At 41.0% G+C, this 12,101-nt stretch overlaps 1 protein-coding gene across 4 annotated transcripts in view; it reads right to left on the minus strand.

The window, feature by feature from the left end:
* Sec22a (SEC22 vesicle trafficking protein homolog A (S. cerevisiae)) overlaps window positions 1-6,011 on the minus strand; it is a 48,644-nt gene extending 42,633 nt beyond the window's left edge. For 2 of the 4 annotated variants that reach the window (XM_013019506.1, XM_013019507.1), the window contains exon 1: window positions 5,966-5,981. The gene's annotated coding sequence lies outside the window, so the exon portion shown is untranslated. Of the gene's footprint in view, window positions 1-2,785; window positions 2,826-5,965 lie in introns of all 4 variants that reach the window. The other 2 variants (XM_013019505.1, XM_013019508.1) reach the window with 2 other exon arrangements.
* Between the last annotated feature and the right edge of the window lie 6,090 nt (window positions 6,012-12,101).

The following is a 12,101-nucleotide window of genomic DNA, read 5'->3' on the forward strand; positions in this document are numbered from 1 at the left end:
TGTGTGTGTGTGTGTGTGTGTGTGTGTGTGTGTGTGTGTGTGTGTGTGTGTGTGTGTGTGTTTGCGTTTACTAGTCCTTGGACTTTTGTGCTTAAGGCTGGTGCTCTACCGCTTGAACCTCAGTTTCAATTCCAGATTATTTGATAGTTAATTGGAGGTAAGAGTCTCATAGACTTTTCTGCTGCCTGGGCTAGTTTCAAACCATAATCCTCAGATCTCAGCCTCCTTAGTAGCTAAGATTACAGGTGTGAGCTACTGGTGCCCAGCTCACAGATTTAATTTTTGTATATATGTCAGAATAATATTCATCCCTTTAAGAAAGAATACTATGGATGTAACTTTCTAAGTGTTTACAATGTTTCACAGTAGGCATACTTTATTCTCACAGTATGAGAATAATCTTATTTAGTAGAAATCCGAAAGCAAAAGCGATACTTGACTGGCACCAGTGGCTCATGCCCACAATCCTATCTACTCAGGAGGCTAAGATCTGAAGATCATGGTCTGAAGCAAGCCCACCACCAAAAAGCCAGAAGTGGACTGTGCCTCAAATGGTGTTAGCCTTGAGCAAAAAAAAACCTCAGACACAGCATCAAGGCCTGAGTTCAAGTCCCAGGACCACCCCCTCCCCCTAAAAAAAGAAGAGGAATACTTGCTATAAAGCTGTTCTCAATCTTTTTACAAAAAATTGACCATAATTAGTCTCTTTTACCGGATTCTAGACATGATTTACAAAAACAGAGACAAGAATTTCACAGGCCTGGTTCTGAAAGCAATCAAGTAACTAATTAAACTTTGATAAAAATATTCAATACAACCTTATAAAAGAAGTTGGGAGCTTAGTTGGAAATTCAGATTTCTGGTCCCCTGTGGATTAGAACTTAAGAATCTCTAATTTTAACAAATTCCAAAATTACTACTATATTATCATCTCAGGGATATATTTGAAAATGATTGAATTAAAACAAGTCTACATCTGAGGTAAATAACTGTCAGGTCATCAAAGTACAATGTCACTAAGTGTTTATTTACTAGTAGCAAAGGAAACAGGTAAAGATTCAAAATTTGACAGCACCCAGGCCCAGAGATCAGGCCCCCGACTGGACCCAAAAAAGAAAAAGAACAAAGACAACAAAGTTTGCTGTCCACTTTATTAAAGAAAAACTAGACATGTTTTGCATATTTGATGTTCTTACTACATACTAGTATGAGAAATTATAATAAGAAACATCCCAACAGTCAAAATCCTTAAAAGATATGAGAATTGTTTCTATTTATCAGTAAACATTTTTCTGGTTTTTGGTTGTTTTTTTTTGGTTGGTCGTGGGGCTTGAACTCTGGGGCTCAGCGCTGTCCCTCAGCTCTTCAACTCAAGGCTAGCACTCTACCACTTGAGGTACAGCGCCACTTCCGGTTTTCTCGTGGTTTATTGGAGATAAAGTTTCATGGACTTTCTTGCCTGGGCTGGCTTTGAACCTGGATCCTCAGATCTCAGCCTCCTGAGTAATAGGATTACAGGCGTGAACCACCGGCACCCAGCTCCAGTAAACGTTTTTCTTAAGAGAAAGAATTAAATCTCTTCCCCCCAGAATAATTTGAGTTAGTATTCAAACCAGTTATGAAACTGGGATCAATGTTCAATGAACACAGTAGATTTTACTTCTTTGTAGATGGACCTAATCACCTTAGGAAAAGTAGTCCTTTCTCAATAAACACATACTATCTTCACCCTTTAAATTTTGTTTTTTTACCAGTCTTGGGCTTGAACAGTCCTAGGCACTGTCCCTGAGCTTCTTTTGCTCAAGGCTAGCACTCTACCACTAAAGCCAGTGCTACTTCCAGCTTTTTCTGTTTACATGGTACTAAGGAATTGAACCCAGGGCTTCATGCATCCTAGGCACGCACTCTACCACTAAGCCACATTTCCAGCCCCTGGATTTTTATATTTTAAAAACAAAATAAAACGTTGTATCTCATCTGAACTGTGCTAGTAAAAAAATAATAATCTGTCCATATCAAGGCCAAGCTAGGATTAGAATATAACTAATGAGTCCAGGCAAGTCTGGTACAGGTGGCTCATACCTGTAATCCTAGCTACTCAAGAGGATGATATATAATTATTGCAGTTTGAAGTCAGCCTAGAAAGTCCTTGAGACACTTATGTTCAATAAACTACAAAAAAGCAAAAGGTGTAGCTGTGATTCAAGTGGTAGAGTGCTAGTTTTGAGCAAAAAAAAAAAATTCTGGGACTAAAATTTAAAAATTAAAAAAAAAAATCCAGGCAGTTTAAAGTCTGGGGTTTGTTTTGGTTTAGTTTAGCTTTTTTTATTTTTTCCGATTACAACACAATTGCACAGGAAGCTTTGGGGGTAGCAATAGTTGCTTTTTTCTTTTTAGAGCCACAGATAAAATTTTAAGATATTGCTCCATTTCCTTTTAAATTTATTTATTTATGTAATTGTAAAAGTGATTATAAAAAGTCAAGTAATGAGTACATTTCTTTTTGAACAATGTCGCCTCTTCCCTCATTTTCTCCCAACAGGAAAGTACATGAGACTCTTATCTCCAATTAACCACCAGAAAAACAGAAGTGGCGCTGGGCTAAAGTGGTAAAGTGCTAGTTTTGAGCTGAAGAGCTCAGGGACAGCACACCCAGGTCCAGAGTTCAATACATATGTGTATATATGTAATGCCTGCCTTTAGATAGTAGAAAACTTGCCGGGCGCTGGTGGCTCAAGCCCCACGACCGACAAAAAAAAAAAAAAAAAGATAGTAGAAAACTCACAGGCAATCTGAGTAGTGACCTGTTCTTTCTCCAATTGCAACTGAGAGAGAAAAAAATCCCAAATTAGGATCTAGATACATCTGTAAAGTCTCAGAAATATAAATTCCCAAAATGACAAACCAGAGTTAACAACTCTAGTATCATTAAGTGGTAAGTTTTGCTTATAACAAGCTTCTGTTTCAGAAGCTTGTTAGGCAATAACTGTAGACCCACAATATTAGGAGGACACCTCTCAGAAAGTAATTAAACCCAAATATGAGTAGTTTCCTTATCTACTTCACAGCCAAAACCTTTCATTATTCCTTTAAAGAAAAAGACATTTTATAATGGGGTCACTTTTTAGCTCATCATTCCCTAAACTTCTGAAACCCAAATACCACTTTCAAAATTCTTAAATTTCCATAGAACCTGTACTACTATACTTTCCAAATATTGGTCTTTGAATTGACTTTTGCCCTATATTATTGGCAACAATATCTGTGAGGTGAGTTTTTAAATAGTAAGATTGTCTCCTAATTTGAAATCAAGTTTTCTTTCATTTAAATGTGTGCATGAAAATTTCTGGAGAGCTGTATTTTTTAAATGTCTTTGGCTTATCAAATTAGCTTACATAGGCAACAGTATCAAAGTCTAGGAAGCACTAACATATTATTTTATTAAAAGTATTAGTTAAGATCTGTTAGAATAACAAGGGGATTTAACTTGGGGATTTGACTGTGTAAATATGATGGACTGGGTAGGGGGAGATCGCTTTCTCTTAGTTGATTATATTAACTGTGACATACTGGGTGGGAAAAGATTTGGTGGAGAGAAGAAAGGGGGACCAAGAACAATCAGAATTATTTTGGTATTTTGCCTACGCCTTCTGTCTCTCTAGTATGATCCTCCTATCATTGGCATTTGCACTGCATAGTGTGTTTAAGACTCCACAATAGATTAGATTCACTTCTAGGAACATGGCACCCAACACATACACAAATGTGTTAGACCACAACACTTGTTCAGGACCACAAAATTAACACATCTTAGAGATGAGGAAACTAAGTCTCATTTCTTAAGTTCACATTGGTAATACATGGCACAACTAGCACTTAAGCCCCAAGTTTCTTTCATCTCTACATCACAGTGCTGTATCAGCCTCAAAAAGCAATAAGGGGAGATAAACAGTAATTCAGAATCTATCTAGCTACTAAGTTTTGAATAATACTTACATAAGTGTTTAAGTTGTAAGAGGAAGGCAGTTAAGAGAATCCCATTCTGCATGGGACCAGATTGTCCAGGTTCAAATCCAGGCTCTACCACTTCTCTCTCATATAAACTTGGGCAAGCTTTGCCTTACTAAACTTCAATTTCCACACCTGTAAACTATGGCAACTAATAATAGTTCCTCCTTCCCCCTCTCTGTCTCTCCCTCCCTCCCTCTCGCCTCCTCCCTCTATCCCTCTCCCTCTCCCCTCTTCTTTCTTTCTTTCTTTCTTTTCTTTTTTGTGCCTGTCCTGGGGCATGAACTCAGGGCCTGGGTGCTGTCCCTGAGCTGCTTTTGCTCAAGGCTAAAGTTCTACCACTTGAGCTACAGTGCCACTTCAGGCTTTTTCTGACTTTATTGGAGATAAAGGCACACAGACTTTCCTGCATGGGCTGGCTTCAAACCAAGATTCCCAGATCTCACCCTCCTGAGTAGCTAGGATTACATATGTGAGCCATCAGCACCTGGCCTCATTTTTTTTAAGATACTAAGAGCATCCACCTCATCTTGTAAAGCACCCTACATGCCCTGCAATGCACTAAAGATGATATATTATTCGATATTGCTATTTACTGACTATTCTTTATGGACCAGGCACTTTATACACATTACTTAGACCTTTCAAATAACCTTGGTATTATTGCTTCATTTTGCCTTTGAGGAAACTCAAGCCCAGAAAGTTTAAATAATCTGTTCAATCCCTAAACCAGTAAATAGGAAAATAAATTTAAGATTAATTCTAACAACCCTATAGAGACACTGCCTCTCAACATATCCAAACTTTTTACTCAAGTACATGGAGAGGAAGATCACAGACACTCCTTTAATAATACACAGCTCTCTCTCATATACCTACATAAAATATACTTAAAATTTACTTCATCACATACTATGGGGGAGGAGGGAGGCACTAAACTGATGTGATGGTTCTCAGTAGGAAATGTGTACACGTCTCATTTGGACGTAGTCACAAATGTCGACTCTGAACTTTCATGTACCAGAAATCATAGGTACCGCTTAAGGAACTGTTGCCAAATGCCTTACATTCTTGGCGTGTGAGTACAGAAGGTGGTACTGACTTTTAAGAAGTGGTTTTTCCAGCTATTCGCTGGGAATCTCATGTCCCTTTGGTGGCAGATACTGGTTCTGGGATGAACAGGCAGGCATATAGATAGGGAGGGGCTGGTTATGAAGCGGCCCCCCAGCCCCAGGTATGATACAAAGGAACCCAAGTAGCAGAAGGAAAAAAGTCTAAAACTGCTGTTGTTTCTCCCGTTCCCCCCTTCCCCCACCCCCCCGCCGCACAAGGATTCAGAACAGCTGGTGGCAGGTCTCCCCGTGGAGAGTTGTGCTGGCCGAGCTAATTGCTCTCGTCTCCCTTCTAACCACACGAAGTCTCAAAGTGCCACTAATAGGGCCTCCGAGGGTTTCTGAGCGCCGGCGCGGGCCAACCTCCGCTCCAGGCTCATTCAAACCCCACAAGACGCCAACTCCGGTCCTGCCCTGCCCGAGACAGGCAGGAAATGTCACCTGAAGCTCTCCGGGGCCACCTAGCAGCCTGGCTGGACCGGACATCCGGAGTCCCCGCCACCGCTCGGGAGCAGCCCGGGATGACCGCCCCTCCTCAGGAGCCTCCCCCTGGGCTGTGCTCACCCCGGCCAGGCCAGCCGAGGAGCAACCGCCGCCGCGCGGCCCACAGGTCCTCAGACCCGCGTTGAGGAGGACGGGGACGGGGTCCCTTTAACCCCCACATCCACCCCCGAGCTACGCGGCCTCACGACGCGGGGGGTCCCCGGCTCCCTTCCTCGGGCTCAGGCTCGGTTTCTGCCCCCAAGCAGGCCGTAGCAGAAGGCAGGAGGGTAAAGCAAGCGGCCCGGAAACCCCGAGCCAGGAGGGGACCAGGACTGAGGGGGCCGGGCCGGGCCGGGCCGTACCTGTCGCGCCAGGACCCGCCGCTCCGAGGGACGCGCCGCGCAGGGCCTTGTGGGCCGGGAGCACCCTCTTTGCGTGGTTGTCCCACTTCCAACGTGGCTAGCGCGGGCTGAGTCAAACCCCGCCCCTACTCGCTCTGGCCAATCGGGATCTGTGGGAAGCACACAATAACACGCCCACTTCCTGGGTCGCCTTCGTCCCGCCCCCTCCAGGAGGTATGGACGGCTTTGGAGGCACCTGCTCTGGGTGATGGCGTAGTCTTCTGGGGATAAGACTAAACTAAAGCTAATCTCCTCCGCCCACCGCCCGATGTCAGAAAGCAGTCTGTCTCTCTTACGAGGGCCTAAAGCAAGCAGGTATCCTTCTGGATATCTTCTATCAAGACGTGTAAATCAGACGTGAACTCCAGGGCCTTAATGGATTAATTTGCAGATAAAGGTCATCAAGGAAAGGAACTGACCCGCTTCCCCACACATACACCGACCCCACACACACACACAAGAAATTTAGCACGCAGAGACATGCCTGACGCTGACCCTATAGACCTTTCTAGTTTTTACGGGGTCATGTATTGTTAAACAAGCATTTATTAAATGTCTTCAAAGCGACAGGCTCCATGTTTGTTTACAGGAACAAACCTAACAGTCCACCAAGAGTGCAATAAGAGCAATAAACATTAAATCATATATTTTGGTGAGTGCTACTAAGAAAAAAATGTAAAGGATACAATGGTGGATTCATGTTGGAGTATCAGAGAAAAGCCCCCCTCCCCTCTCTTTCAGAAGAGCTTAAAACACTATGTATCAAAGGCATTTAAGAATGTTCCAGCTAAGGAAATCTTGTGTGTGAAGTTGGGCCTCAGAATAACTTGGAGTATTCTAAAACTTGAAAGTAAGTTGTGTGATTGGAATGTAGGGCAGAAACTTCAGGCTGTGATTAGACAGGGCTAGACCAGGCTTGCTCTCATTGGCCATTTTGTAAATTTCAAAGTATAATTTGAAAGCCATTCTAAGGTCAATGGTCTGCTAGTAAAGACTGTTAAGTAGAATCTGATTTACATATTTAAAAGCTCACTTGATTTTTTATGGCATAGATTGAGAGAGGGCAAAAAGGGTTACAGAAGACCACTTTGGATGCAGTTGCATTGGTCAAAGCAATAAATGATAGTGATATAAACTAGAGGAATAGCAGTAAAGAGGGAAGGAGATGGATAATTTGAAGATATGTATGAATCAGAGGTGGACTCCAGAGACTTAATGGACTAGTTTGCTGGTAAGGGTCAAAAAAAGACTATTATAAATGACCCCTTAAGCAACTAGATAGATTAAGAAGTCATTTACCGATTCAAAGATCCTATAAGGAAGAACAAATGGTTTGGGATATGATACATTTGAGATGCTTCTAAATGGAGATGTCAAGCAGTTTTAGATAATTATGTTTTGCATTCAGAAGAAAGATGTGAACTAATTATATAAATTTGGTGGTTGTTGAGTTAGCACAGAAATTTCATCCCAGATATACTACACATTCAACAAAAATGATCTTATACATTCACCAAAAAATTCATCCATATGCATATTCACAGGAAGAATTTTCATGTTCACATAATAGTAAAAAGTCTCATTTAAAATCTGTAGTAAATTGATTGGAAGAGGGCAAGAAGGCTTACTAAAAATCAATTTGGGGGGCAATTGCTTTGGTGATGGCAACAAATGATGATGGGTAATCTCAGTAAAGAAACAATGAGGTAGGTTCTTTGAAGATATATATAAATCAGAGGTAAACTCCAAGGGACTTTATAGATTGGTTTTCTAGGTATATACCCTAAGTATATGTATCCTAAGTACCTGTATATGTACCCTATATACTCTAAGTAATTTTTAGGAAAAAGAATAAATAATATACAACTATACACAAAGTATGAATGAATCTCACAATCACAAAACTGAGTGAAAAACACATGTACAATAGTCTACCTAGATGACATTGAAAACAAAAAATGCTATTTTATTTATAAAAGTGAGGATATTTCTTACCTCTAGGAAGTATCAGTATTAGAAATGGAACACTAACAACATTCTTGATCTGAAGGATGGTGTGTTCAATTAATAAAGATTCATCAAACTATATTTCTATATTTCATTATCCAATACAAAGTTTACATTTTTTAAATGTTAAGGTCATCCAATCATAACTAAGAAATCACTACCACACTGTCTCTTGCCATAAATAATAGAAAACATGATCTAGTCTATGAAACAAATGCTTTCAAGCACTGAGATGCAGATATAAGATTGTGATCTTAAAGAGAACGAAAATAAATATGCTCCAAGATTTCCCCAGATTGCATCTTGTGCTTATTAACCTAAGCACAAGATGAAAGAAAGTCAAGCAGAGTACAGTCCTCTTGCTAACTCAGGAGATGGAAACTATAATAAAGAAAACTTGAGATAACTGATAGTTACAGATCAAAGTATCAGAGAAAGAACTCCAGCGTATATATAAATCCTCTCTTGAATCTTTATGTAGATTTAACATCCTTAAAGACTCTAATATACTGGCAAGTAAAAACTACTGAGAAATTTAAGCTGAACAATTACTAGAGCTTCGAGTTTAGAAACACTCATGTTCTCACTAATTGCAATAGAGAATTCTTATTAAAAACCTGGAACATTGAGTAGAGGGACCCCAGAAAGACCACATTTAGAAATAAGGCTAAATTATACAAAACACAGTTGTAAAAGCTGATCTGCAAGTAACTAAACTGCTTAGTTGAAAGAAACGTAACAATCTTTAAAGAAACACAACAAAAAAATCCAGGTATTCAACCATGTAACATTCACAATGTCTAGTACCCCCTTAAAAAATTCTATGTGAAGCAGGGCGCCAGTGGCTCATGCCTGTAATCCTAGCTACTGAGAAGGCTGAGATCTGGGGATCACAGTTCAAAGCTAGCCCAGGCAGAAAAGTCCGTGAGACTCTTATCTCCAACTAACCACTAGAAAACCGGAAGTGGCACAGTGGCTCAAGTGGTAGAGCACTAGCATTGAGTTGAAGAGCTCAGGGACAGAGGTCAAGCCCCACGACCGAAGAGGAAAAAAATCTACATGAACAAGCATCAGTAGCTCACACCTATAATCCTAGCTACTGAGAAGGCTGAGATCTGAGAGTTGTGGTTCAATGCCAGCCCATGCAAGAAAGTTGGTGAGATTCTCTCCAATTAAGTGCCAAAAAAAGCTGGAAGTGGGGCTGTGGCTCAAGTAGTAGAATGCTAATGCTAGCCTTGAGCAAAGAAAGATCAGGGACAGCACTCAAACCCTAAATTCAAGCCCTAGGACCAGCACACACACACACACACACACACACACACACACACACACAAATTCTATATGTATCAAGAAGCAGGAAAACATGGATTATAGACAGGTGAAAAATCAGTCAATAGAAACAGATCTAGGTTGGTTCCATATTTTAGCTCTGGTAAATAATGCAATAAACATAGTCGTGCTGGTAGCTTTAGTGTGGTCGTGTTTGTGAACATTTGGGTAAATGCCCAACAGTGGGATTGCTGGGTCATAGGGGAGCTCTATGTGGAGTCTTTTGAGGAACCTCCATACTGCTTTCCAAAGTGGTTGAACAAGTTTACACTCCCACCAACAATGCAATAAGGTTCCCTTCTGTCCACATCCCCTCCAACATCTGTTGTTATTAGAGTTCTTGATTATAGCCATTTTCACTGGGGAGAGGTGGTATCTCAATGTTGTTTTGATTTGCATTTCTTTTATGGCTAGGGAGGTTGAGCATTTCTTCATGCGTCTATTGGCCATCCTTCTTTCCTCTTCAGAGAAGTTTCTCTTTAAGCATTATTTACCATAGCTAAGGTATGGAACCAACCCAGATGCCCCTCAGTAGATGAATGGATCAAGAAAATGTGGTATATATACACAATGGAATTCTATGCCTCCATCAGAAAGAATGACATTTCCCCATTTGTTAAGAAAGTGGTGCTGTGGCACAAGTGGTAGAGAGCTTGCCTTGAGCTGAAAGAACTGAAGGACAGCACCAAGCCCAGAGTTCAAGCCCCATGGCCGATGAAGAAAGAAAGAAAAAAAAGGAAAGGAAGAAAGAAAGAAGAAAAGAAAGAAAGAAGGAAGGAAGGAAAGAAGGGAAGAGAGAGAAAGGAAGAAAGAAAGAAAGAAAGAAAGAAAGAGAGAAAGGAAGAAAGAAAGAAAGAAAGGAAGGAAGGAAGGAAGGAAGGAAGGAAGGAAGGAAGGAAGGAAAGTGTCCAGGACTGGGAAGGTGGCTCAATGATAGAGTGCTTGCTTCGCATTCATGAGGCACTGGGCTCGATTCCTCAGCATCACATAAACAGAAAAGGCCAGAAGTGGCGCTGTGGCTCAAGTGGTAGAGCGCTGGCCTTGAGCTGAAGAGCTGAGGGACAGCGCCCAGGCCCAGAGTTCAGGTCCCACGACCGACAAAAGAAAAGAAAGAAAGAAAGAAAGTGTCCAAGTCATTGAACTCTCCCTTACCTAATTTTATGTTCTGTCTTCTTAAGCACCCCTGAGAACACAGTCACATACACACTACTCCAAATCCTTACAGCACTTGTCATCAGACATTGCAGCTTAGATAGTATCATTCCTTCCTTGTAAAGTCCACGGTGTCCTCGGCAGGGCTGTGCTAAGACAGTTCTCATTATAGACATGTCCACTAAATATGGAGATGAGGATATGTGCTGGTACACGTTGTCTGGTGAAGAGCAGATTCCAGCTCTTAATGTGGAAGGCTAAACCACAGCCTTTCTGCCATCTCAGTAGGCTCAGATAGTGGGGAATATTTGAGGTCATCCATTCATGTGACTCCTTCCCATGTGTCCTGTTTTCCTGCTGATGTTTCCAAACCAGGCCTCTGATAAAAATCTTGTTCCACTGACTTTTAACCTCTTAAGTTTTAGGTTTGTCCTGGGATTTTTTTGTCATACCACTAGAGATTTAAAAAAATAATAATTTAAGCCAGCACTCATACCTCAATCCTGTAATCCTAGCTACTCAGAAGGCTGAGATCTGAGGCTCAGAGTTCAAAGCCAGCCTGGGCAGAAAAGTCTGTGAGACTCTTCAATTAACCAGCAAAAGTGGCTCAAGTGGGATATCACCAGCCTCAAGTGAAAAAGCTAAGGAGCATTTTCTAGGCCCTGATTTCAAGCCCTAGTACTAGCACCAAAGAAAATTAAATAGTAACTCCTTCCCCAGCCCTCATAGATAAACCCTATGGGCATTCCAGTTCTCACTGTGTTGGACATTTATCTCCCCCCTATACATCCCCTCAAGTTACCCAGTTCCATTTTCACAATGTCCATTGAATATTATGACTGCATTTGCCCACCATGTAAACAAGCACATTCTGGACGGGATAGCTGTGTGGCTCCCAGTGTTACACTGCCTGCCTAGCAAGCTCAAGGACTTGAGGACTCAGAGCCAAATTCATACCAGTTTCTGCTATCAGAGAGCCCCTTTCTTGAGCTTCTCAGAGATGTCACACTTCATTTCAGCTGATTCTTCTTGGCTTTCATGAATACAGTCACCTAAGAAGCCTTCCAAGCCATAGAATTCCCTTCCAGTATTACAAAGAAAAAGAAAAGGTGTGTGTGGCTGAAGGTATATGGTTCATAGGCGGAATGCCTGTCTAACAAGCATAAGCCCTAATTTCAAACCCTAGTACCTCCAAAAATAAAGTAATAGAGACATATAGCTGGAAGTATGCCTGCCTAGTAAGCACAAGCCCTGAATTCAAACCCCAGTACTACCAAAAATACAACAAGGCATATTCTATATTGTAAAATAAAATCTCAGCCATAAAACAATTATAAGGCAGATATAGGAAATGAAAAGAGAATTTGTTTTTGGATACAAAAGGGCTTCTAAGCAAGAAAGCAATGAAGAAATCACCAAGAAAAAGTTAATAGGCTAGATTAAAGTATAAAATATATTTATATGCAAAAATGTAAATAATTACAATTCAGGAAACAAACTGAGGGAAATATATGTTGAATGTGACAAAGAATGCCAACATATCAGTAAGAGGATGAGGAACATTCTCTTTGCAAATAGGCAAGGTACCTGAAAAGATAATATACCAAGA

The sequence above is a fragment of the Dipodomys ordii genome, unplaced genomic scaffold (assembly GCF_000151885.1).
Source record: "Dipodomys ordii isolate 6190 unplaced genomic scaffold, Dord_2.0 Scaffold45, whole genome shotgun sequence".
Taxonomy (NCBI): Eukaryota; Metazoa; Chordata; class Mammalia; order Rodentia; family Heteromyidae; genus Dipodomys; species Dipodomys ordii.